The 23,219-nt window shown below is 41.2% G+C and overlaps 1 protein-coding gene across 6 annotated transcripts in view; it reads left to right on the plus strand.

Moving 5' to 3' along the window:
* The window catches only part of ADD3 (adducin 3), a 101,769-nt gene that overhangs the window by 46,174 nt on the left and 32,376 nt on the right, over positions 1-23,219 (plus strand). The window contains exon 1 of one of the 6 annotated variants that reach the window (XM_061372655.1): positions 7,717-7,735. The exons of 4 other annotated variants lie outside the window; for them this stretch is intronic. The gene's annotated coding sequence lies outside the window, so the exon portion shown is untranslated. Of the gene's footprint in view, positions 1-7,716; positions 7,736-22,962; positions 23,110-23,219 lie in introns of those variants that run through there. One more of the 6 variants, XM_061372653.1, reaches the window with a different exon arrangement.

Raw genomic sequence — 23,219 nt, forward strand, 5'->3', positions numbered from 1 at the left:
CTTTGAGCATTTACTGGGAGAGGAAATATTATCATTGCTTTTGATCTCTTTTATGGTACTTGTTAAACACCATTTTCTCTTAAATTTCTTTGCTTTATAATAGTCTCCATGGACATATATTTTCCTAGTTAAGTGAATTTGTATTTTGATCACAAACTAAATAAAATTCAAATCTGCTATGTTTCCCTCATTCCTCCTCCCTTCATATTTCCTCCCGCTCTATTCCCTGCATGTTGAGGGGCTTTATGTTTTTTAAGGAATTGGACATGTATTTTCACTTAACGCTTGTTATGTTAGCAGCTCCTGCACTTGGTATTCTGAAAGCTTGTTTTTGCCTGCTGACATACTCTCACAGCATATTTTAGTCTACACTCGCATTGCTGCTGCCAGATCTTGGTATTTGCTTGGTACTGCTAAGTACTCATTTTATACTGTGTTATATCGCAGTGCAGAATATCACTATGTGATATGGCTTGTTGACTGGAGCAGTGTAAAAGACCCTTTTGCCTCTGAAGTTATAGAGATGCTTAGAAAAATGTACTGCCTGTCATGCTGTGTGAATTGCAAGATTTTGATGAGTAGGCTTTTGCTTTTAAATCCATCGTTTGCCATTTATTCCCCTCCTTGGTATCTAAAATAGCAAAGTTATCTCTTCTTGTGTGTTTCCTCAGTCTTGCCTGTGGCTTGCTAGTGGTTTCGAGCAGCATGTGTCTTGCATAACTTGAGATGTCTGCAATATGGATGTCTGCTTGTGAATTATGTGCCTCTGTTGTAATTGCTGCAAGTCTTCACTGCAGTCAGTGGAGTCTAGAAAATGATTTGCTTCATCCTAGAGAGACTTCAATTAGACAATCCAAATGGAAATAGTTGAAGTTAAGCAAAAAGAATCACACTCTAGGACCTAGTGATTTCACAAACACCAGTGTTGAACATGAAGATGTTAAGTTTCAGTAGTTCATACACAGGATGAATGATAAATGGAACCCATTACTTTAGGACTTAGGAATTTTCTTTTCAGACTAGGAACTTTTAGACATTGAGCAACTTTGCTCCTGATTCAAATTCCGGAGAGAGAAAAACTTAAATCATCCCACAGATACTTAACAGTAAAGAATTAACTCCTCTTGCAAGTTCAGAGGGGCACTATTTATCCGTAACCATTGTGTAATGTTAATATTTCTAGGCACTATCACACTCCTTCCATGTATCAGTCAGTATTCCAAGGTATGTGATAAGTATTGCCTGTTTGCTCTCTGATACTTTTTCAGTGTAAGGGAAACTTCCTCATGTTATGACAGAATGCAGAAACTAGAGGTTTTCTGAACCCCTTTTGCATTATTTTAGTGTAAAATTCTTTCCTGTGTAGCAACTCTAAGAGCTAGGCACACTTAAAACCTCACTACTTACTCGCCTGTTAGTCTATTTTGGGATGTAAGTGCTACACAGGCTTCATGCACTTTCTGCATCTGAGTTTTAGTCTGAGTCACTTGAATCTCCAGCTTGAAGCCTCATGCCTAAACCTAAATGGTAAATCCTTAAAAGCAGACAGCTTGTGTCCTAGAAATAAATACCAGACCTTCCCTGCTTTTAAGCAATGCATAGAATGTGGATAGATCTGCTGCACAAGAAAGAATTTTGCTCTGGAGAAGTAAAAAGAGAAAAGACTGCTCAGCAAACGGTTGTGTTTAGTTGGCCAGTTGGCATGCATACACCTGTGAGATTCACTTGAAGAACTTCAGTTTGTAGTTACTGGTGCAGAGCAATTTACTCTGTTGACACTTTGAACATAATCAGTATTTTCATGGCCTTCTAGAAAAATTATGCCGAAAACTGAGCCTGAGAAACAATTCTGAAATTGATAATTACTGTTTTAGTAGCCATCATAGGAAGCAGGTTACAGTGAGGGTCATTTCTAAGCTGCAGCTTACTGTCGCCATCCTTTAGTTTGCTGAAATATCTTAGATTTTGCAGTAGGTCTAATAAAGCCTTTAATTCCTCTGGGATTTTTAGATTAAAAACTCTGTTTTGCTGCTTAAGTATAGTTTTGCCTTGTATGGCCCAATATTTAGGATAAGTAATTTATTTACCAATATATAAGTAATAGTAGTAGTCATATCACAGCATTAATGTGAAATGAACTAAGCCCTGGAGAGCTGACCTCTACGCCTTGGAGGTCTTGACATTGCTCAGAAACTATTCCTATGCGCCCTTGCTTCCACCTCCTTCCCCCCATGACTTCTCCTGCAATATAAAACTGGATTGTTCATATACAGAAACTTTCTGTGTATGTTTCTAATATGTGAGAAAGTCAGGTTTTGCTGTGCTAGGCAGTAAGAAATCACCCCCCAATGGATTTGCCCTCTGTGGAGCAGCTGGAAGTGAAATTACACGAAGAATGATGAGTGCTGTTCTTGCTTTCAGGCAGCAGTGGAACTATTCCTGCAACAATACAGCAAGATTACTTGCAGCCTCAAATGTGCTATGCTTCTGATTTAAAAAAGTTATGCTGCTTCTGTTTACCTATTATTGAGTCATTGGTTCCTAGGGAGTAAAAGGAGAAGGTATTTTAAACCACTTGCACAAATTCATACTTTCCAGGCAGCCGCAGGGTTTTGTATTTACTTTCCTTGGGAAACTGAGTTACTGGAAGTCCACTGGTTTTGCATGACAACACTGCATGCTTGTGTAGGTGTAGAGATGATGCCAACCTTTCAGAAGCATAGGGCTGAACTTGAGATCTACATTTTTAAAAGGTAATGTTTAAATATTTCACCAGTCTTTGCTAAATGAGTATTGGTCTCACATTTGTTTCATTACTGGATGGACGCAATATCACAGTCTTACTTCTGCAGAGTGTTTTTCTTTCACACACTGGACACAAGCCTGTAGTTCTAACAGACCCTATTTATTCAGCAAAATACGCAAGATAGGTACTTCAGCGTGGCTTTTGTAAAGGTAATAGCCCCTTAACAGTTACTTTTTACTTTAGGTACTGGTCTTGAAAATGGTCAAGTGCAAATATTTTTTTATTAGTGTTATTTTTCTAAATACCTGTGCAGTTTAAGCTGTTGGCCCTCAATGAGTGGTCCAGCAAATCAAACGTGACCCGCTATTACTGAAGATCAAAGGAGCTGTTTTTAACTGGTGGTGGAGCTGAAGAAAGAAATGCCAGTAATATATATTAGAAGAGTCTTGCAATGTGTGGCTTTACCCAGAAAAAAGGAATCCATATGGATAACTTGGAATTTTTGAATGGGGCAGGCTTGGGTTAAGGGAGGAAAAAATACATGTTGTTTTGGGGTAGTTTTTTTAAAGGTTAAAGGGAGAAAATGAGCTGTGCATGTAGCCTGGTCAGTTTATTCCAGAACTGGATGAAATTTCCAGGCACTCAGAGGGACAGGGTTTTAGATGTTCCTGATTACATAGAATCATAGAATCAGAATAGTTAGGGTTGGAAAGGACCTTAAGATCACCAAGTTCCAACCCCCCTGCCATGGGCAGGGACACCTCACACTAAACCATGTCACCCAAGGCTCTGTCCAGTCTGGCCTTGAACACCGCCAGGGATAGAGCATTCACAGCTTCCCTGGGCAAGCCATTCCAGGCCCTCACCACCCTAACAGTAAAGAACTTCTTCCTTATATCCAGTCAAAATTTCCCTGTTTAAGTTTTAACCTGTTACCCTGTGTCCTATCACTGCAGTCCCTAATGAAGAGTCCCTCCTCAGCATCCCTGTAGCCCCCCTTCAGATACTGGAAGGCTGCTATGAGGTCTCCACGCAGCCTTCTCTTCTCCAGGCTGAACAGCCCCAACTTTCTCAGCTGATCTTCATATGGGAGGTGCTCCAGTCCCCTGATCATCCTTGTGGCCTCCTCTGGACTTGTTCCAACAGTTCCATGTCCATTTTATGTTGAGGACACCAGAACTGCACACAATACTACAAGTGAGGTCTCACAAGAGCAGAGTAGAGGGGCAGGATCTTTGACCTGCTGGTCACGCACCTTTTGATGCAGCCCAGGATATGGTTGGCTTTCTGGGCTGCAAGCGCACACTGAAGCCGGCTTATGTTCATTTTCTCATTTACATCCTTGATTTATATATTCTATGTCTTTCCTGGAAACCAAAGGTTGGCATGAGGGGATTTTATTCATAGGTAAGTCTGAATTCTGCCTTATGTTCTGGAGCTTCAGGGTGGCAAGATTACTTACCAGTTAAGTAGTAACAACTTACAAATAAGCCTTACTTTGATGTAGATGGAGCCAAGTCTCTAGCAGCTTTTCTGCAAAAGCGCTAATCCCAAATAAAAGTAATGGCTTTCGTGAAGTGCCCCAAATCTACATGTTTGGCATCGGCCAACATAAATGTCTTGACAGAGGTGGTATAGACACTTGAGTTTCTGAGACTCTCCCACCTTTGCCCTGTGTGGGTAAGTAAACATGGTGTCTGTCCTGCATGCTGAACCTGGCTTTGCTGGCAGCTCCCAATCCCTATCCCCTACTCCCGCCGCCCTCTCCCCTAGATAACTTTATCCTCCTAACACAGATAGGCAGCGCTCTGGTCTGGATTTCATTTCTTCTTCTTCTTCAGCCCCGTGCAATCCCGCGCGCATTCCTAACACGTTACCAACAGCCCACGGCTCTGAAAGCGCCGTATCAGCTTTCAGTGGCAAAAGCTCGGAGAGGAAACAGGCCGGTTCCTCTGTGTGCAAACAGCTGGGCAGTTGTGGATGGAATTAATTGCTGATATACACTGGCTGTGTTTTTCTTCTTTTGTCATTTCCTTTGCAGCTGTGAAAGCCTTTGAAAACAGCACCGACTCTCTGGGCAGTAACGATGCAAAAGTACTGAAGTACATGAACTCGTTAGGATTTGCGTACAAAATACCACCTCTCCTTAGCTATGACAGCAGCACTGTTGACATGGATATTCAAATCCAACTGCACCTTCCAAAAGTACTTTCCGATTTTGAACTTCCAGCTTGAAAAAAGTCTACTGCGGTGTTTTGGCTTTCTGAAAGCAACATTCAGTGTTTTCTGAAAATAAGAGTCAAAGTAGAGCACTGGAAGTAATCCGGTCTGAAAATAGTTGGCTTCCATCTATAGGTTTGGAGCTATTCTATCAAATAGCCTGATGCTGCTTTAGCCAAATGTGAAACAGTCAAGTTGCTGAAAGTCATGTTCCCGGCCAGCAGTTATGGGAAATTTATCACGAGGTTGGAAAATACACATGTTATCAACAGGGCTGCATGTCTGCCTCCAGGCTTCACCCAGCCCCTAACAATGCAAAACAAACCACCCATCACAAATCAAAAAGTGCTGTCAAAAGTAGGTTCTGAGCACTAATGGTGTCAGAAGCTGTAGAATGCTGTGTTTAGTTGTAAGATCACTGGAAAAATGTGTAGTACCTATTGTTGAAGATAATATTTTGTTAGCTTCCACCCTTTAAGCCCCACAGATATTTTTCCTCTTGTTTATTAAGCTGTTCTAAAAACACTTCTGTTCTATGGAATTGTTAGGCATCCCCTACTTAGCAGGCTTACTCTGCCATGCAGTTTACTCAGGGGAGCATCTCTAAGCTCTTCCGCTGTAAAAACTACAGCTCTCCTAGGGATACACCATAATTGCACACTGTATACTTATAAATAGCCTGATACTTAGAACGGATTGCTTATTAAAACAAATGCTGGAGAAAGTTTTTGTTGTTTTAAGACCTGGTCCTAATAACTAAATAAATGAAGTTGTATAAATATGCTGAAAATGTCCCCACCAGTTTATGTTGTGCAATTGCTTCTACCACAGGATGAGTATTTCAAAGGTCCCACTGAAACCATGGCCATTATTTGTGGTAAGAAATACTGCACAGAGTGAGGAAGGGCTGACAGACCAAGATCTTAAAAATCAAATAATTTTTTAACCAATAATAGAAAAATTAACATTACACAACTCACGGAAGGAGCCAGGCTTGCAGTCACAGCACCCATAGCAGCCAAACTCTTTAACATCTGTGTGCCTGTACTTGTAACAAAAACAGGGAAGTGCATCCTAGTGTTTTAGCCTTTTACCCAAGGGATTTCTGCTGTGCCTTCATGTGTGTCATAGCTAATAGCACACAGGGAGACACCAAACCAAGCCTGGCTCGCATGGCACACCGGAAGTTCAGCTGTAGTAACTTCATTGTAAATCGGAGCCGGAGAGTCAGTATGTTCAGACTGTGGCTGTTACTTCAAAGAATACAGGCTGCCTCTTTGAAAGGCTTCTTGTTTTTATAGCTACACAGAAGTTAACTATTACATAGGTCGTATGTTATACATATGTAAGTAGGTGAGTATATATATGTATGTTGATATTTAAATATACAAGCATCATGGGCAGCCTGTCCCGTCAATGTCACACTAAGTATTTTTTGGCAGGTAACAATTATGGAAACAATTAAAATTCCTGTGCAGCATCAGATTAGTTATTTTTTGGGGGAGAGTGGGTGGTATTTTGAGTGGAAAAAAAAGCAGATCTGTTCTTTAGATCCAAAGTGTTAAAGTACTCTGGAGGGTTTTTTTACCAGAAGCTCTCTGTCAGTTTGTGTTTTGACAGAAAGGTCTGACCATCAGGAATACCGTTCTGGGGTTTCTACTGTGATGTATTATTATTATATACTTAAATGATGGAGCTGCAGTTGTTTCTATGGCTAGTAACCAACTGTGTCCATTTCAAGGCACCGAACAATGGATGAGAAGAGTGCTCTGAAATGCCCCGTAGTGCAAGAAGTTGTTAAAAGTTTAGAAACTCTTTGCTTTCTGCTCTGGCTTCATGTTATTTCCTGATTCACTTCAATCTAGTGTCTGTCTGACTGAGACATTGAAAGGGGCAAAAAGCCCAACCAGTTTTTAAGAACTGGGCATTTTAATTTCATCCAGCGTTGAAGATCCTGATCCCTGGGGGGTTACGTGACAAGTTGGTGGCATGATTTGCTTTGCAAACCTACAAATGAGTTTGTGTTTATGAATCTCCCAGCTGTGGTTTCTTTCTCCACCCTTTTCTCATGAAGAAACTTGAAAAATATTCAGGACAAGATTTCTCTGGACTCACCACATCTGATGATATCTTTTTCAACTGTGGTCTTTATACACATGTACTTAAACAATTGGGAGGTATGGTGCAATGTGCTTCCTCAGAGGGAGGAACTCTGTTAGTAAAGATGACTAAGTCTGTGAGAAGAGTCAAGAACACAAAATGCTAATGCTGTGCTGGGAGGAGTCTGTAGCTTTGGTTTTTAACTCCCTTTGGGTTTTGACAGTGACTTGGAACAAGGAAGTATTCAGTCAGTTATGGTGAAACACTGAAAAGATTTCCATCCTCCTGCCAACTAATATACTCATATTATATATACTCTCAGTATACTAATAAGTTTAGTGTCTTAATCAACCACCTGACTTGCTACATGAAGTGATTAAATGCAATTAATAAATATTTCAGCTTGTTCTGCGTGTGATTGATAAGCCTTAGTTGACTAATCCAACGCATCGTTGCGTGAGCTCTGTGTAAGAGGGGGTTCATTCAATAAAGTATAAAAGGAGCATTTAAAGAGCCTTTTATTCCTGTCATAAAGATGCTTTGTGCTATTGCCGTTGTGTGTTTGACAGCACGGTTGGGGATGGATGCTGCAGAAATTTGTCTTGTATTTTGGTTGTTTTCTATTTTGAGACTTGCGTGATTTTTATCTTCAGTGTCGTGCCATGACTGGTGAGTTACAATCTCTGTGCTTGAATGGGGTTTTCCTGTGGAGCTAGCATCTGTGTCATCCATAAATCAGTTACTCTGTTTCCCTCAGTTGTTGTGAATATTACAGGGGTTTGGTTTAGGAAATGTGATCAGATTCAGCTTATGTCCAGGAGAGCGCCAGGCTCAACGGAACCGGGCTCAGTGTTTTCAGTATATACTGACACCTAAAGAGAGCACAACCCCATCAGGCACAGGGCTGATTCTGCTGTGGTGCTCCAGTGGCCTTTGAGGTTTTAATTTTATGAAGCAAAATAAATCAAGTACGTTTGGTTTTGTTTAGTGGTAGGGTTTGTGTTTGTTCTCTTTTTTTCAGCTGATCATGAATAGGTAATCTTGATTTAATTTGGAAGATACCTTTTAACACATGCCTCTAAAACGTAGTGCAGCGCCAGTCACATGGTTACTGCTACTGTTGCACTGTAGTTCCCTATCTCAGTTTATTGTATCCAAGTAGTTCAACTTCTTTGAATATGTGTGCTAATGGACTTTTATCATGTGCATGAGTAGTAGCAGGCTAGACACTCTCCTGTATTAGTCATTGCAGTGGGAGATAATAGAGAAGTCTGTTCTCATTTAAAGCTATAGCAGAATACATCAAGCAGCCTCATTAATCTATACTGTAATAGTATCCAATGTCTTGGATTACATCAGATTCTTATGATAAACACATAACCAGCTATGGAATTCAATTTTCTGGTGTCCAGAAAAGGCAAAACACCCAAGTATTTTACAATAAATAAACTTGAACTAGGGAGAAAAGATGAGGAAAACTTATCTAATTTCCAGTAGGTTAATCGTGCTTTCAACATCTGGAATTAAGGTTTCTTTTAAATGCAGTTTTGAGATCTGCGGTATTAATCGCAGAGTTTTTCTGAGGGCATGCAGAACTTAGCCTAGGAGTTGAATACTCAGTCCTGGCATTTGTTTTCTGCATTGTTCCCCCATTCTGGCACTCCGCTCCCTTTCCTCGCCTCGCTGAGCACTGAAAGGGACATAAATTGACATAACTAGATTTTTCTGCCTGGTGCAGGGGAAGCAGCCTGAAAGATAAACTTTAGCCTATCATCCTGTCAACAAATTTGCATTGTTACAGAAGCAAGAATTTATATACTGTGGAGTCAAGAATAGCGTGCAGGGACAATGCATTGAGATAGACAAAGTGCATATCTGAAGTTATATTATGTTCAGCCTATAAATAGGAGCAAAGCATCCCACTGTTTGGTTTGCTTTCCCATAACTGTCGCATAAAAAAATGTTCTGAGTATTGCCACTGGCCTAAAGTGAGGAAATCCTAAGAACAGCCAAAGTTGAAGAATTAATGGGAAAATTATGGAAGCATTTGGCCTGTCAGTCATGTTGGGACGGCTAACTTCTCCTAGCAGTCCATACTGTGTCTTCAGCATGACACAGCTCAGTTATGCAACCTTGGGAAATTTCTCTCCCGCTGAATGCACTCTTCCTTTATTAAGGCTAATGGGAGTCATGTGTTGGCGTCAGTGGGAAAACAAGACCCTTACAAATCTTTCTGGTAGATTTGGTGGAAACAGAGCTCACGTTCATTATTGCTGTGTTCTGGGCAGTTGGATGGCTCATTAGCAAGATGTTAATGATGTTCAGTGCACTTCTTTATTGGATGAGAGGATGTGGTGAAAGTATAAAATTTGTGACTTCTCAATCTTTTCATTTCCTGTATTGCTGGATTTATTTCTTCCTGTTGTGTCCTCATCCCAGTACTTAAACACTGTTCCCTGTAACCCTGCGGATGTGACGCTGGGGGTGCTCCAGCCCTGCTGTTGGGTCACTTTGCCCTAAGCCTGGGAAACTTACTGCATCTCAGGAGCAATCGTTACGTTTTCAGTCCTTCTAGAATTAAATGCAGGAAGTATAAATACTGATCAGGAAGGAGCCAAATTCGAGCAGTGGGACTGTCATGGTAGTATCATAGAATCACACACAGGTTTGGGTTGGAAGGCACCTTAAAGCTCATCCAGTTCCAACCCCCTGCCGTGGGCAGGGATACCTTCCACTAGACCAGGTTGCCCAAGCCCTGTCCAGCCTGGCCTTGAACACTGCCAGGGATGGGGCAGCCACAGCTTCTCTGGGCACCCTGTGCCAGAATGTCACCACTCACAGTAAAGAATTTCTTCTTAATGTCTAATGCAAATCTCCCCTCTTTCAGTTTAAACCCTAACCCATTACCCCTTGTCCTCCCACTACATGCCCTGTAAAAAGTTAGTCTCCAGAGTTCTTGTAGGTCCTGTCAGGTGTTGGAAGGCTGCTCTAAGGTCTCTCCGGAGCCTTCCTTTCTCCAGGCTGAACAAACCCATCTCTCTCAGCCTGTCTCCATAGCAGAGGTGCTCCAGCCCTTGGATCATCTTCATGGCCTCCTCTGGACTTGCTCGAGCAGATCAGTGTCCCTCTTCTATTGAGGGTACGTATAGTGACAGCCACACGCAGAGGCAATAAACCTGGGTTTGCACAGATCCATAGGGAAGGGCCTGTGGGCAGCGACAAGCGAGAGCCACACACTACTGCTTCCCGGAGCAGATAGATGTTCCTGCAAACTGGCTGCTAACAAAAACAACCCCAGCGACTCACAGCCCGGGCTGCCCCCCCACCTCCTCGTGACGCTGAGCCCTTGGCCAGTGATGGGAATTCGCTTCCCCTCGGAAGACGCCGCTTTCGTTTTATCTCGCGGAGGCCACCGCAAGGGAACAATAGGCTGTTAGAGCGTTAGAAGAACGGGCTGTGACTGACCCCTCATTGCTTCATTGTGCAAGGGAGGCTAAAAGGAGAGGCTGACTGCCCTCGGAGCTCATTTGGCGGCCAGAGCCTGGGCTAGTGGTGGGTGTCAAGTGAGGGTGGCCGTGAGGGAGCATAGAGGGGCTGCCCCCTGTGAAAGGGAAAGAGACACAGAAATGGTGTTGGCAGAGTACAAGTGGTTTGTTTGGGTTTTTTCTTCCTGGTATAAAATCTGTCTTTATTCTTCACCTTTGAAGACAAAGCTATGACATGGTTATTTTTGTCACTGCGCTAGTAAGAATGGCTGGAAATGGCTGAATCACAGGCACAGAGTTCAGTCATCAGCAAAAAGGTGCTGGCATCCCCAGTTTCACATGGAACAGGACAGGCAGGGTTTTACCCCCCATACCTGATTTTATCATGAATGCAGCCATCATTCTCCCCAAAACTGTGCACATCTCTAAGCAATTAGATAAATGACACTATTGTTATCATAAAAATCAGAGTCAAACTTGCTTTCCTAGGAACTTGTCATTTCAGAGGAATAAGGATAGAGGGGAATACTTTAATTTCAGAAAAAGGTATGCTTCAGGTATATGTGCCATTAGTCTTAAAGGTACACTTTTATTAGAAGTATTCTCATTTCAATGCTGGTGAAGTATATAGAGCTGAAGAGTGGACATGTGTTTTGGGGAAAGTCAGATGGGGCTCAACACTCAGCTGTTTGCCAGTAGCTTCTCCTTGATAAAACAAACTAGTTTCTTAGTCCCTCTGCTTTCACTTATACACATGCCCTTCACACCACCAACAACAAAAAGAAACCAGCCCTCCTGATGACATTTCACACTGTCTTGAGTAGAATTTTCCTGCCTCTGTGGCTGGAGGAGGAGCCCATGCTGTATGTGAGTTATTTGTAGATCAGTTATCTTTCCATGATGACAAACACGGTGATGAAACTAGTTCTCTTTTCTGGACCTGTCACATGCTAAGAATTTTGTGTGTATTATTTTAATGTGTTTTCCTCAAAATACATAATAATGAAGAATTGTGGTTTTCCCTTTCTAGGTAGTTGTCTACTCATTATGTAAATATATTCCCCAGCGCCGTGAGATGAAGCCTCCCAGTTACTGCCCTCACTCTGCATCTCTTGGGTTGCATCTGGTGGTCCAAGTACCAGAAGCTTTCTGACCAGTTTGATGGGGGCCAAACAGGCTCTCCATGCAGGAGGAAATATTTCATAGTTATGATATGCACCTCTATTTATTTGTGAATGAGTTGAGGACAAACAAGCGATGGCAGCAGCTGTGCCATGTGAGTGAGTGTGTCATGAGCCTGCTGGGTAAGGCATAGTGAAGGGCATTATTCCGCTAGGAGGTTGGCACTGGGCATGGCCCTCCAGACTTGCCACAAAGGATTTTCTGTTTGACATGGAACGCAACAAGCACATTCAGATGTTAGCAGAGGGTTGCCATGGAAACCGTGTAAACTGTGATGCTAGCAGGCAGAGGCAAAGGTTATGCTGTTGCACAGGCCCTTTTGTTTTCTGTTTAGATGTGTCAGAGCAGCTTATTTCTTAACTCATACTCTGAGCCTATGTAACAATTTGTTCAGATTTTTGGTTTGGCCTTATTTATCTTTGAACCAAGCATTTGTCATGCTTGTAGCAAGGAAGTCAGATGAGCTGCAGGAATAACAATGAGAATGTGTTTTGCTTTTTTTCCCCTTTTATTTAACAGGGAATAACTTTGAATATCATGGTTTGAATCAGTTCGTCTTTTTGTTAGTGATAATAGTGCAATTTGAAATGGAGCAACAGGGCACACAAGAAAATAAATCAAGCTATTCTGCTCCTCTAGTCCAGTTCCCAGTTCTGTTGAGTGCTTTTATTGCTCAGGTAGAGCTCTTCCAGGTTATCCTTCTCTGGCACTTGGGGAATTTTGAATGCTTGTCTCTCTCCTCTCAGAAGTATGAACTTATGCTGCTTACAGATACCAGTTTTAACACTGATTAGCCTTCAGCTCATGCTGCTTTTAAATTTATACTACAAATTTAAATTTCCAGACATATCTATTGCTTTGTGCATGTTTCAGGAAGTGCTACCACCCTGGGCGTTATTATTACTAAAATAAAGAGAAGTATTGGCTCTTCTGTACGATTGTCCAAGTTCCCATTGATAGTCCATGTTTCCATAATTGTGCCTGTTCATAGGTTCAGCTTTATTATTGTGAGTGGTGGTTTTTTGAATGCCTTAACTCTGTTCTGTGCTCATGCCTGGGCTCATGCTGCATGTCAGTGAGAGGTCCAGCTTGTTCACCTGCTGAGCAATGTGATCTTACCTGATCCCACTGCATGATTGGCATGGTTTAATCTTGAGTAGCATGGTTTAGTGTTAGGTGTCCCTGCCCGTGGCAGGGGGGTTAGAATTTGATGATCTTAAGGCTTAAGGTCCTTTCCAACCCTAACTATTCTATGACTCTATTCACTCCTGCCACTGAACTTGTGAATCTATTGGATGCTTTAAGCCAAACTTGGTACAGGTAAAAAATAATTATCTTACACATTACAAAAGTTGATATATGGTTAAAAGAGAAAGATGTGGAATTTTGGTGCTGAGGTTGAACAGAGGTACAAGTTGCTTGTTCCATCTGATCATAGGGTAATGACTAAAAAAAAGCCAATCCAGTACAAGTGTAATTAACTGAAACTGTGATCAGTTTGCAGAACCAAGAGACAACTTAAATTCTCAATTTTGAAGCATCTTATACTTTTCTACAAAAAAAAAAAAAAATTACCTTTTAGGTGTATGTTTCCATCTAACATAGATAAGTAACCTATAGGCATTAATTGTGTTTCCAAGCAATGTAGTTTTGAAAGGTTGTGTTGCCACAATACACAAAGCATCACTTAGTCATTACTCTTTGTGTATGTCCCATAGAAGGATGAAGCAGCTGACTTGTAGCACTTCCTGTTGTGGACAGTAGTTCCTACTACAGAATGGAAAGGTGAAATGCACCCTTGTTGCATTACAAGGATAGTTGTCGACTTATTTTTGGGCAGTGAGACATGCCCATAACCTCCTGCACCATGCCAGGAGGGGCCAGGAAGGGATGGACTTGTTTGTTTAGTTATTTATCTTTCTCTGTCTCATGTTTTGTTATTTAGATATCAGATGTATAATTATGAAAAGCTTTGTATCCAGTACATCATTAATGTGACAGCTAAAAATAACTTCAAAGCAATAAGCCAGCTGGTATAGCTCCATCCGTTTTTGTCTTCTAGAAACCACTAGTCTTCCAGTCCAATATAACACAATTGCAAACAGCACTTTGAATATAACATGGAAATGAACACAGGACAGACATAACAAAAACCTATCTGCAGGTTCCCTATAGCATAGCTGTTGTGTTCTGTGTTGGACAGGGGTTGTGCACCAGGTAGGAGTGGTTTTCTTGATGAATTCCAGCTTTCTCAATTTGAAGCCAGAAGTCTCAAGAAAAAGTCTGTTCACATAGCACATGACTTTGCATGCTTTTCATCACTTTTGCCTGACTGCTTTGCAGTACGAACTCTGATTAGTTTTGATAATTTATCACAGAGAGCCAACATAATACTGATGAGGCAGGCAGAAATCAGAATCCCATAGCAATTTGCCAGAGAATTAAAAAGAACAAAAGGACAAACCCACAGCAACCCACAAATGGCATCTTAAATGCTTGTTCCAATGTATTCTGGAAGCATCACTTAATAACTGAGATTTAAAAAATAGAAATCCAACTATCTCTTTGCCCAAACTAAAGCAATAACTTAGCAAGTTGGAAAAATACATCTTAAAGGGGGGAAATCTTATTACTGCCCAACTCTAAAAGCAGCATCTATGCTACTCCTTCAAAAACCTTTGAGACCAGAAGCTGAAGACCAGATTCATCCTGCAAATTCCTTTTCCCCTTTTTTGGATTAGGAAATGAGTTCCAAAGAAGATGTGGTTCATCCACGTCCCCACTGTGGCTAATGCAGAGCTCTGGCTGCCCTGGGTCAGCAGCGTCCTCCTCAGCATTCCAGCACGTCTGTGGAAGCTGTCATGAACAAGCCTTTGGCAGGCTTCTAATCACTTATTATCCAGCACTTGATTAATCAAGTTTTGTGGTATTCTTTGGCATATTCTTACTTTAATACGGAGATCTTTAATTCCTTGAACAGTGTTGGGTTTTTCAGATGTTCTTAAAAAAAACAACCCAAAACACATAAGCGAACAAGATAACTGAAAGGCATAGATGTGATTTGCTTTCACGACTCAAGCAGGTATAATCTGCGTGGCCTCAGATGGTGTTTTTTTGGTGCTATCAGTAATGTTCTTATGGTATAAACTGAAATACCTTGTTTGCTTAGGATGATTTCCATGAGCTATTCAAAACTAAGCATCACCAAAGCTCAGAACATGGTATCATTTTTCTATTAATTGTTTTTTAAACGGGGTGCTTTTGATTCTGAACAATATAACTGAGAGAGAAATTTGTCCCTGCATGTCTCTGTGCTCAGACTCTGAACTCCAGCCCTTGGGTAACATGTCTGATACTTGCGTTAAACATAAACATAGGCAGGTTTAATTGCAAACAGGCAAATACCATTGTCAGGCCAGGTTTACAAACAAGCTTTGGAAATTCAAAGAAAATAACTTTGATGTTATTAGTTTTATCTAAGAGGCAGATCCATCTAATATATTTGTTGGCTTCAGAATATTCTTGAAACCACAAAAAAAAACCAGTAGAAGTCAAAACTGAAAGACTTGTTTGGAGAAGGACTTAAGGGAGAGTGTTTCATGCTGCATGTGTGACTGATCAAAGGCTGCTCGTGCCTGCAGAATTACAACCAAGGAATGTACAATTGGGCTTCTGAGTTGCTGGTGCTGCAGCTCGCTCCAGTACCTGGTTTGTTTCTCCTCTAAGAGAAACCATGAAACAGCTATTCTTCACTTAATAGAAAGTGTGTTCTCAAGCTGTCTGTGGTGGATGGTGTGTGTCTGTGCTGGTTTGGCTGCTAGGAAATTCCGTCCCTGGTACATTGGGTTGGCTCCTCTTTAGACATGAAAATATTCATGCTTCATGCAACTTCTTGGGACAAAAGAGAGGATGGTTTAAGTCTCAAGAAGTGTTCAGTGTCAGGCTGACTTTGCATTCTAGAAACAACCATCACAGATGTTTGCAAGTCCCCAGGATTTTGTGTAGCATGCCAGGATGCATTCATGCTCTGTGATACTGGAGTAGTGTGTTGTGGAGTGTTTTATTTCATCCAGGCTTTCAGTGCTCATGGAGAAAGAGAATTATGGGATAAAAGTAGATAACTGCTTGCTTGCACTGGAAAATAATAGTAACCTAGTTTTGGAGTATTTATATATTCTGCTTTTGACATTTAAAACGCTACTCTTAGTACTGTGTTTAATGCTGACTCACCATAGCCCTCACTGTGAGTCCTACCAAAGCTTTTGTTAGTAAATCTTCAGCACTTGTTCAGGAACATGCTGGCTATGGCTCCATGCACATCTGCTCCCTCTGTTCCGTGCTGTGGTTAAGTCCTAAATGACCCTCTGGCTTCAAACTGCCTACCTTGAAATTCAGTGGAGTAATTTTCCATTCCTGAAGGTGTAGAAGACCTTTGGCTCTCTACATTCAACTGCTTTTCTAGTACCATGAGCAAAAGGTGGCAGAGACGAGAAGCAGGTCAAATGCAGGCCAAGTCAATTGAGATTAATGTACATACTTATATAGGTTAAACTTTGACTGCAAATGGAACTTTTTCTATTTACTAGTTAGGTAGTTGCTTTGCTTAGTTTAATTATTTTGAAGCAAGCTGAAGACAATATGAGCAATGTGGATAAACACAAAGTGCTGCTATGCCACTGTAAATCCTAGGGATTCCCCTGGGAAGGATAATTAAAGCAATATGCTTTGAATGCAGCTAAAGAAGTAGCTGCCTTTTGAACTTTTAAGAAGGGCCTGGCTTTGCCCTGAACATCCGTGTGGGTTTCTCTGCTCTATAGTTCCCTCTGTCCTCTTCCCCTGGATTACTTTTAACCCTGATCCCTTTGCATATCCAATTTAGACCATAGCTTCATGGAGAGGTGTACTAGCACAGCTAGGGGGTATCATTTGAGAGGTGGGGAGCTGAAACACCTGGGTTGGAAGGGGCCGGATCTCCTCAAGCCAGCCAGGAGAACATGAAAAACTGTAGCATATGTTGTTCTTAGCTCTAGTCCTCTACAGGTGATCATTTTGTTTGTAGTAGGCATGTGGCCATAACCCCAGTCGAATTCTGCATATTGGTTAACTTTTTTCATGCTGTGTTTTAACATGATTAGCATTTACGTTTCCAAATGGTGCAAGGAAGGGAAAATTTGTCCTATATGTTAAGGTAAAACTAATTCCAGTAACAGAAAATAAAGGAAAATCCTTTGGAGACTGAATGAGGTGAGAAAATTGTTCCCTATGCCATCTCATGGCTGAGACAAGTCCCACCAACAGAGCCCTCCCTCTACACCTCAGTTTGTAGCTTGCTTTTTTGGAGCATATATTAGAGTAAGTGTGGAGCTTTCTTCTCAAGATGCCTCTGTTGTTTTCCGTGCTTCTCATGGCCAACCAGTAGCAATGTGCCTGGCATTATTTGTCTCACACTTTCACTGACCGCTAATATTACTACTTTTAAATTACAATAAAAATCCTTAAAACAACCATAGCGTTCTCACTATGCATGTTCTTTATGTGTGAAATCAGTACATGCGACTGTCTTGTTCTGTCTAAAACAGTCTTAGTTTTTGGGTGTAACTAACATAAGCCAATGCTGTTGTTTTCTGTTTAAAGTGAGAATGTATATACAGGTCAGTAAAATGTTACAATTCCATTTTTGAGAAGCCAGCCAATGTATTTTGACCTCATCAAGCTGACAGTGGTGTCATAATGCGTATTATTGCTCCTTATTTAAGTTTACGGTAGAGTTGATTCTGAGATCCCCAGATGAACTGGGGGGAATCGTGCAGGGTGTGGTGCCTAATATAAATAAAGATACAATTTGTCCTGCAGACTTTATGATTGAAGGCCTGGCACAATTTCATCTTTTCTTCAAGTCTCCAGTTACAAATGTCCCCACTGAGATTAGCTGTTGGCTGGGTTCCTCACTCCTGGCTTACAAGTTACGGAGCACGCTGAGCTGCAATTCTGCATGGTCAGTGTGTGGTGGTGGGATTAAATGGGGTCTACACTGAGCTAGTGGTGGTGGTAAAGGTCAGGATTCAATGTGAAGAGGGGGAACTCCAGGGGTTTGGGCTATAAAAATGTTTGGATGTATGCTGCCATGCATGAGATGGGTTGTTCGTGTGAACATTTGTAAAATCCAGCAGTTGCCTCATGTCCATCATCTTCCTTACCCACCACTGCAGCCTCTGACCCTCCAGAAAAACACAGGAGGCAGCTGCTTTGGCCATGACATTTCTCAGGATAATGAAACTGCCGTAAATCAAGAAAGCTTTTGATGTGCTCTGGGGTCAATAAGAGTTTGCCCTGCTCTCTAATGTCACTCATGTTGCCAGTGACCAAGGAGGGCTCTTGGGTTGCCCAGGAAGGTTGTGAGTGCTCCATCCCTGGTGGTGGTCAAGGCCAGGTTGGACAGAGCCTCGGGTAACATAGTTTAGTGGGAGGTGTCCTTGCCCATAGCAGGGTGGTTGGAACTGGATGATCTTAAGGTCCTTTCCAACCCTAAGTATCCTATGATTCTTGCAGATTGCTGGGATTGGCCCTTGTTACTCGAGTGGTGCTTTCCAGGTTGGTGTAAATCAATGGGATTTAAAAAAAAATATTCACATAACAAACTTAGTTCTTCTACTCCGTAACTCTGTAGATCTGCATAAAGGATGACGCTGCTTCCCCCTGCATCTGTGCAGTTCAGAGGCAGCCCAAGAAAAAAGGCACCAAAGGAAGTTGGAGGCTTTGCATTGCAAGAGAGGAAGAGTTGCAAAATATGAGCAGTTTTAATTGCAATCACCTTTTATAGTTACATGTTTTTACTCACGCCTAAGTTCATAGTTTATTGTGGAGGAGCCTAGGTTTCATCTTTTTCAAAGGAGTTAGGGAGATTTTCCAGCCGATGCTTGTCTGTGCGTGGGGGTTGCATGTTTGCGTACTTTCACAGCTTAATGCGGATAAGTACTAACTGGATGTAATCTTTTAATTTAGCTCTCTGTTGTCTACTGACTTGTGAAATATTTTTAGTTAACTTAGCCACAAGTGCTTATGGAGATAAGCAGAGATAAGACTTAAAAACAAAAGTTGGTTGAAGCTGCTTTGGTGCTGCAGCATTTTGTATTTCGTCAGAATCCTTAAAACCATAGTGAAAAGCAGTTATTCCTTATTTATGTCTTGCATCTTCATTTCTGGTTTTATAATAAAACTGAAATATGCATTTGGGTTTAAAGCTCCCTAACATTATTTTGAGGGGTTCCATGGCTCAAGTAAGCTCAAACACAGATAATTTACTTGCAGAGCAAATATCAGACTTTGCTTGTCTCCCTTATTGACAGTGACTCAGCAGGGTATCAGTTAGTGTTGGGAATGGATAAATACAGGACATTAATTCCCAGTAAGTGCTGACATCTCTGATGGATTATTTAAATACTCACTAATAATATGTATTACTTTTGTTCCAGGCACCCAAACAGGTTTGACATGGGTGGGTCAATGCTGTCAGCTGTAAAAGAAGGGTAACAAAACAAGGTCAGCCAGAGCTGAAATGCTCTTCTGGTTTGGGAGAGACCATCACAGCCATGCTGAGCCATGGTCCAGCTCTCTGAACTGTGCTGTGCTGCTGGGAGCTGCTCAGGAGTGCCTGGACCTTCTGTGGTCCCATGGCCTGCTGTCATGCTGGAGTTACACATGTATTCTTGTGATTCCATCAGCTAGAACTACTGTTTAGAGATGATTCCCTGCCCATGGCAGGGGTTTGGAACTAGATGACTTTAAAGTCCTTTCCAACCCCAACCATTCTTCATATGCTTTTAAAAGTGATTAAATTTGGATGCATAGTTTATTCTCTATGATGTCTAAGCTTTAAGGTGGTGTTAGGAAAGAGCTAGTGCTTTTATCTCATAAAAGAGAGAGACTTTCTTTCCCCTGGCAGCTCCTGTACATGTCCTTAGCTTTCTGCTACAGTGAGGACAGCAGTCTTGCCTTTGGATAGAAGCAGTGTTCAGATATTTTCAAGTGATCTCATATCCTGTGCATGAAATTTTAATTTAATGCTGCTATAGAAAATGAGCTCAAACCAAGAGAAACTTACATCCTCATAACAGAACTCATTTTTATTGTGCTTTTTCATGAACTTCAGTATAACCTAAAAGATGAAAGAGAAACAGGAAAAGTGGGTGTGAGTTACGACTGACACACTTTTCAAGTCCAGTGAGTACAGAAGCTATTTGCAGTTTAACAAATAATATAAGTTTTTAGCTATTCTGGTGGTTTTACTGAATTTAAGGAGGTGATTTATTTTAAATTGCCTTAGAAATAGTCCCTGTCCACAGACTCAAAACCATTTCATAAGACAGTAACCCTGTGCACCCAAGAAGAGGTGAAAGAGGTGACAAGTATCAGCAGTCCATAGTACAGGCTTCAAAGTATGTGTACACTCAGATACTTAAGTAAAACCTACATATGAGCAAAATGTACCCCAGTTTTAAAGCTGTTCCTGGGAAATTGCATTGAAACGGGTTGTTATTAAAAATAACAAGTAAATAAAAGGAGGAAATGTAGCTATGAAAGAGAAAATTTCCTTTTAAAAGAACAAGTTCAGAAAAATAGGAAAAAACACCAGTGTATTATCTGTGGGTGACTGACCTCTTTCTCTTAAAGCAAGGGTTTAGTGACACAATCTATTGTGTCTCTTTAAAGTTATAAATGAATAGTTCTTATTTGCTTATATCATACTGTCATAGGTAACTGGCGTGGCAAACTCTGTCCAGCGGTAGATGAAGATTTATAGCCATTAACCAACATGTGACATGTTGATTTGCTATTCTGACATTTCAGTGTTTTCTCATGGTGCAGCCGTCCCTTTCCTGGTGCAGTGCAGGAGCACCTGTGTGCATCATTCCATCAACAAACTCTGAGTTCCTCCTCTGTTACTTCTCTGTCACCAGTTTGCTTGTGTGGCTGGGTTTGTTCTGACCTGACTCTTGTGTAAAGAACATTATAATCTCAAAATGTTCTTATTGTCAGCATAACCTGAACATAATGCTTGTAAAATAAGAAACCACCATTTTATGGAGCGAAGCAAGGAAGTCTCTACACTGCTGACTGCTTAAGGGTCACATAATACAGCAGTGGAAACAGCCGAGTTACATACAGCCTTTCCTCAGCACAGGAGGTTCTATACTGGGCAAGATGGACCTTGGATCTGAACTCTAGAGGTTGTCCTTATGAGACTGGTTTTGTTTTTTATCATGCTATCATCCAGAAATATAATAGGTCCCTTATAAAGGGGAATCATTAAGAATAGTTAAAAACTGACAGATAGCAGTGAGGAAATACCAAAATCTGAATGGTTAAAGTACCCTGGGTCTACAGGGTTAAGCATACAAGCTCATTTATGAGATTTAACACATGCAAATAGCACTTATGGCCATGTGGTAGAGCATATTGGATGTATCAGTCCATCACTCTGGGCTTGGGGTTATTTGCCCCCACTGCTTGCACTGCAAAATGTTGGCGGGCTGGCCTGCAAATGTGGAGGTGCAGGCTGCACCTACTACAGGCTGAGTGCATTATAAGGAGTCTTTATAAGGAGTCTTCCTTTCTCCTTAGCTGAAGAAAAAGATGTCACATCTTCAATTAAAGGTGCAGATATAACCCCCGTATCCTGGCTGGCTGTCAGCAACCTACTGTCTTATCTCACTTTTTGACAGCAAAGAGTAGCTGGCTCAGTTCCAGTTTATACTGAGTAACGTGTGAATTGCACAGCTTGAATATTTATGTTGACTTTAATATTGTACTATAGAATTGGGAAAAATTGTGCTTTAGATTTAACAGAGAAACACAAACCCAAGATTCAAATACACTCAGTCTTACTTCTTAGGAAAAATATATCCTGTTGTCACATAGTCTCTTTAATGTGCTGTCTGAAGGGGAGTGATGGTTATTTTATTAGCTTGCTCTGTTTAAAAGCAGAAGGACTTAAATCAAATACACAGCACTGGGTTAGAATATTTGATTCGTAACCAGCTGGGGCTGTAGCATGACAAATTGTTTATGGCTGCATTGCTACTGGAAGAGGCAGTATTAGACACCCCTGTATCATCCCTGTCTTTGTTTCAGAACAAACATTTGTGTATAGATGTGCAATTAGCTGGCAGGGAGAACTGATGCAGCTCAAAATAAATCAAATAAAGTAAAAAAACCCTAAACAAACAAACAAAAAAAAAAACCAACTGAGAAACCAGCACTTTAAACTCAGCCAAAGAATAATTTTCTCCTACAAGTTCCATCATCTGACCATACAATCACCTATTGGTATGAACTTGAAGGGGAGATACAAGGAGAAAGACTGAACGGGTTGGGATAAGGTGAGACTTATTTTTTTAATGCAAATATTACCTTGTGTCGATATAAGGGTGCAGTTTGACAGTTCGACTCTAGTGCTAGTGTACAGGATCACCATGGGTTAGTAAAATCAGTTAGTATAATCTTGAACAAGTGCTGCCTATCTAATGGAGCAGAAGTATTCTCAGTTCCACAAATGGCATTTAGAAAATGCTAACATCTGAATACGCACCTTACTCATCTTACCAGTGTGTAACGTGAGACTGGCAAATGAAACCCAAACCCATTGTAACATGTTAACAACAACAACAAAAATGAATCAGTTGATGCGTTGTCAGATATTTGTGGTATTTGATGTCCTGATCAAGAGAAGAAAAAAATGAATCGAGTTTTGAGGTCTTTATCCAAATATATATATAGTGGTTTTTTTTACTCTAGAGCAGATGCAATTACTCAGTTATAACTCATTGCCAAAATTTAAGGAAGGAGTAAGAACAGTTGGCTTTCCAGTGCCAGAAGACAGTAATGTTAACCCTCATCTCAGTCCATATTCTTCTACATATTTTCCTGTCCTTCTTAATCATTCCCTCAGTTAAGTGTGTTTCTTTCTGCCAGCTTACGTATGTAGCTGGCAGTGTTCCCTAAAGCCAAGTCTGATTCAGATTGGGACCTGCCTGTTTCACAGGGAGGCTGGAACTGAGATCAAGAGACACCCATTTCGCTTCCAACAAGTCTCCTGGCAGACAAGATACTGGAGAGGGGGGAAGAAAGAGCAGACTGTTCCTTAAAAACAAGCAGGCAAGAAACAGAGTGGAATAACACAACGTGCTCCTGAAAAAAGAAAGGCTCAGACGTGGTGTAGTCTAGCTCGAGTGCTCAGACCTGAGATCGGCTGTACTGGTTAATGATGCAGTGTACACGCTGCTGGTTTGCAGTGCTGGAAACTCTCAAACAGATGGATTGTGCTGCATAAAGGAAATGGGGATGTTTGAAACCAGCCATAAAACATCAGCATAAAAGGTAGGTTAATGATTCGTTGCTAGGTGATCTAATGATTTGATCCCTTTACTGTTGCTCTTTCTCTTACGGTAGTATTTATTTTTATGTGCATTCTGTACATTATGAAAGCT

The sequence above is a fragment of the Neopsephotus bourkii genome, unplaced genomic scaffold, assembly GCF_033783945.1.
Source record: "Neopsephotus bourkii isolate Nb327-2 ecotype Australia unplaced genomic scaffold, CSIRO-AGI_Nbou_v1 NB_1615, whole genome shotgun sequence".
In the NCBI taxonomy this organism is placed as follows: domain Eukaryota; kingdom Metazoa; phylum Chordata; class Aves; order Psittaciformes; family Psittacidae; genus Neopsephotus; species Neopsephotus bourkii.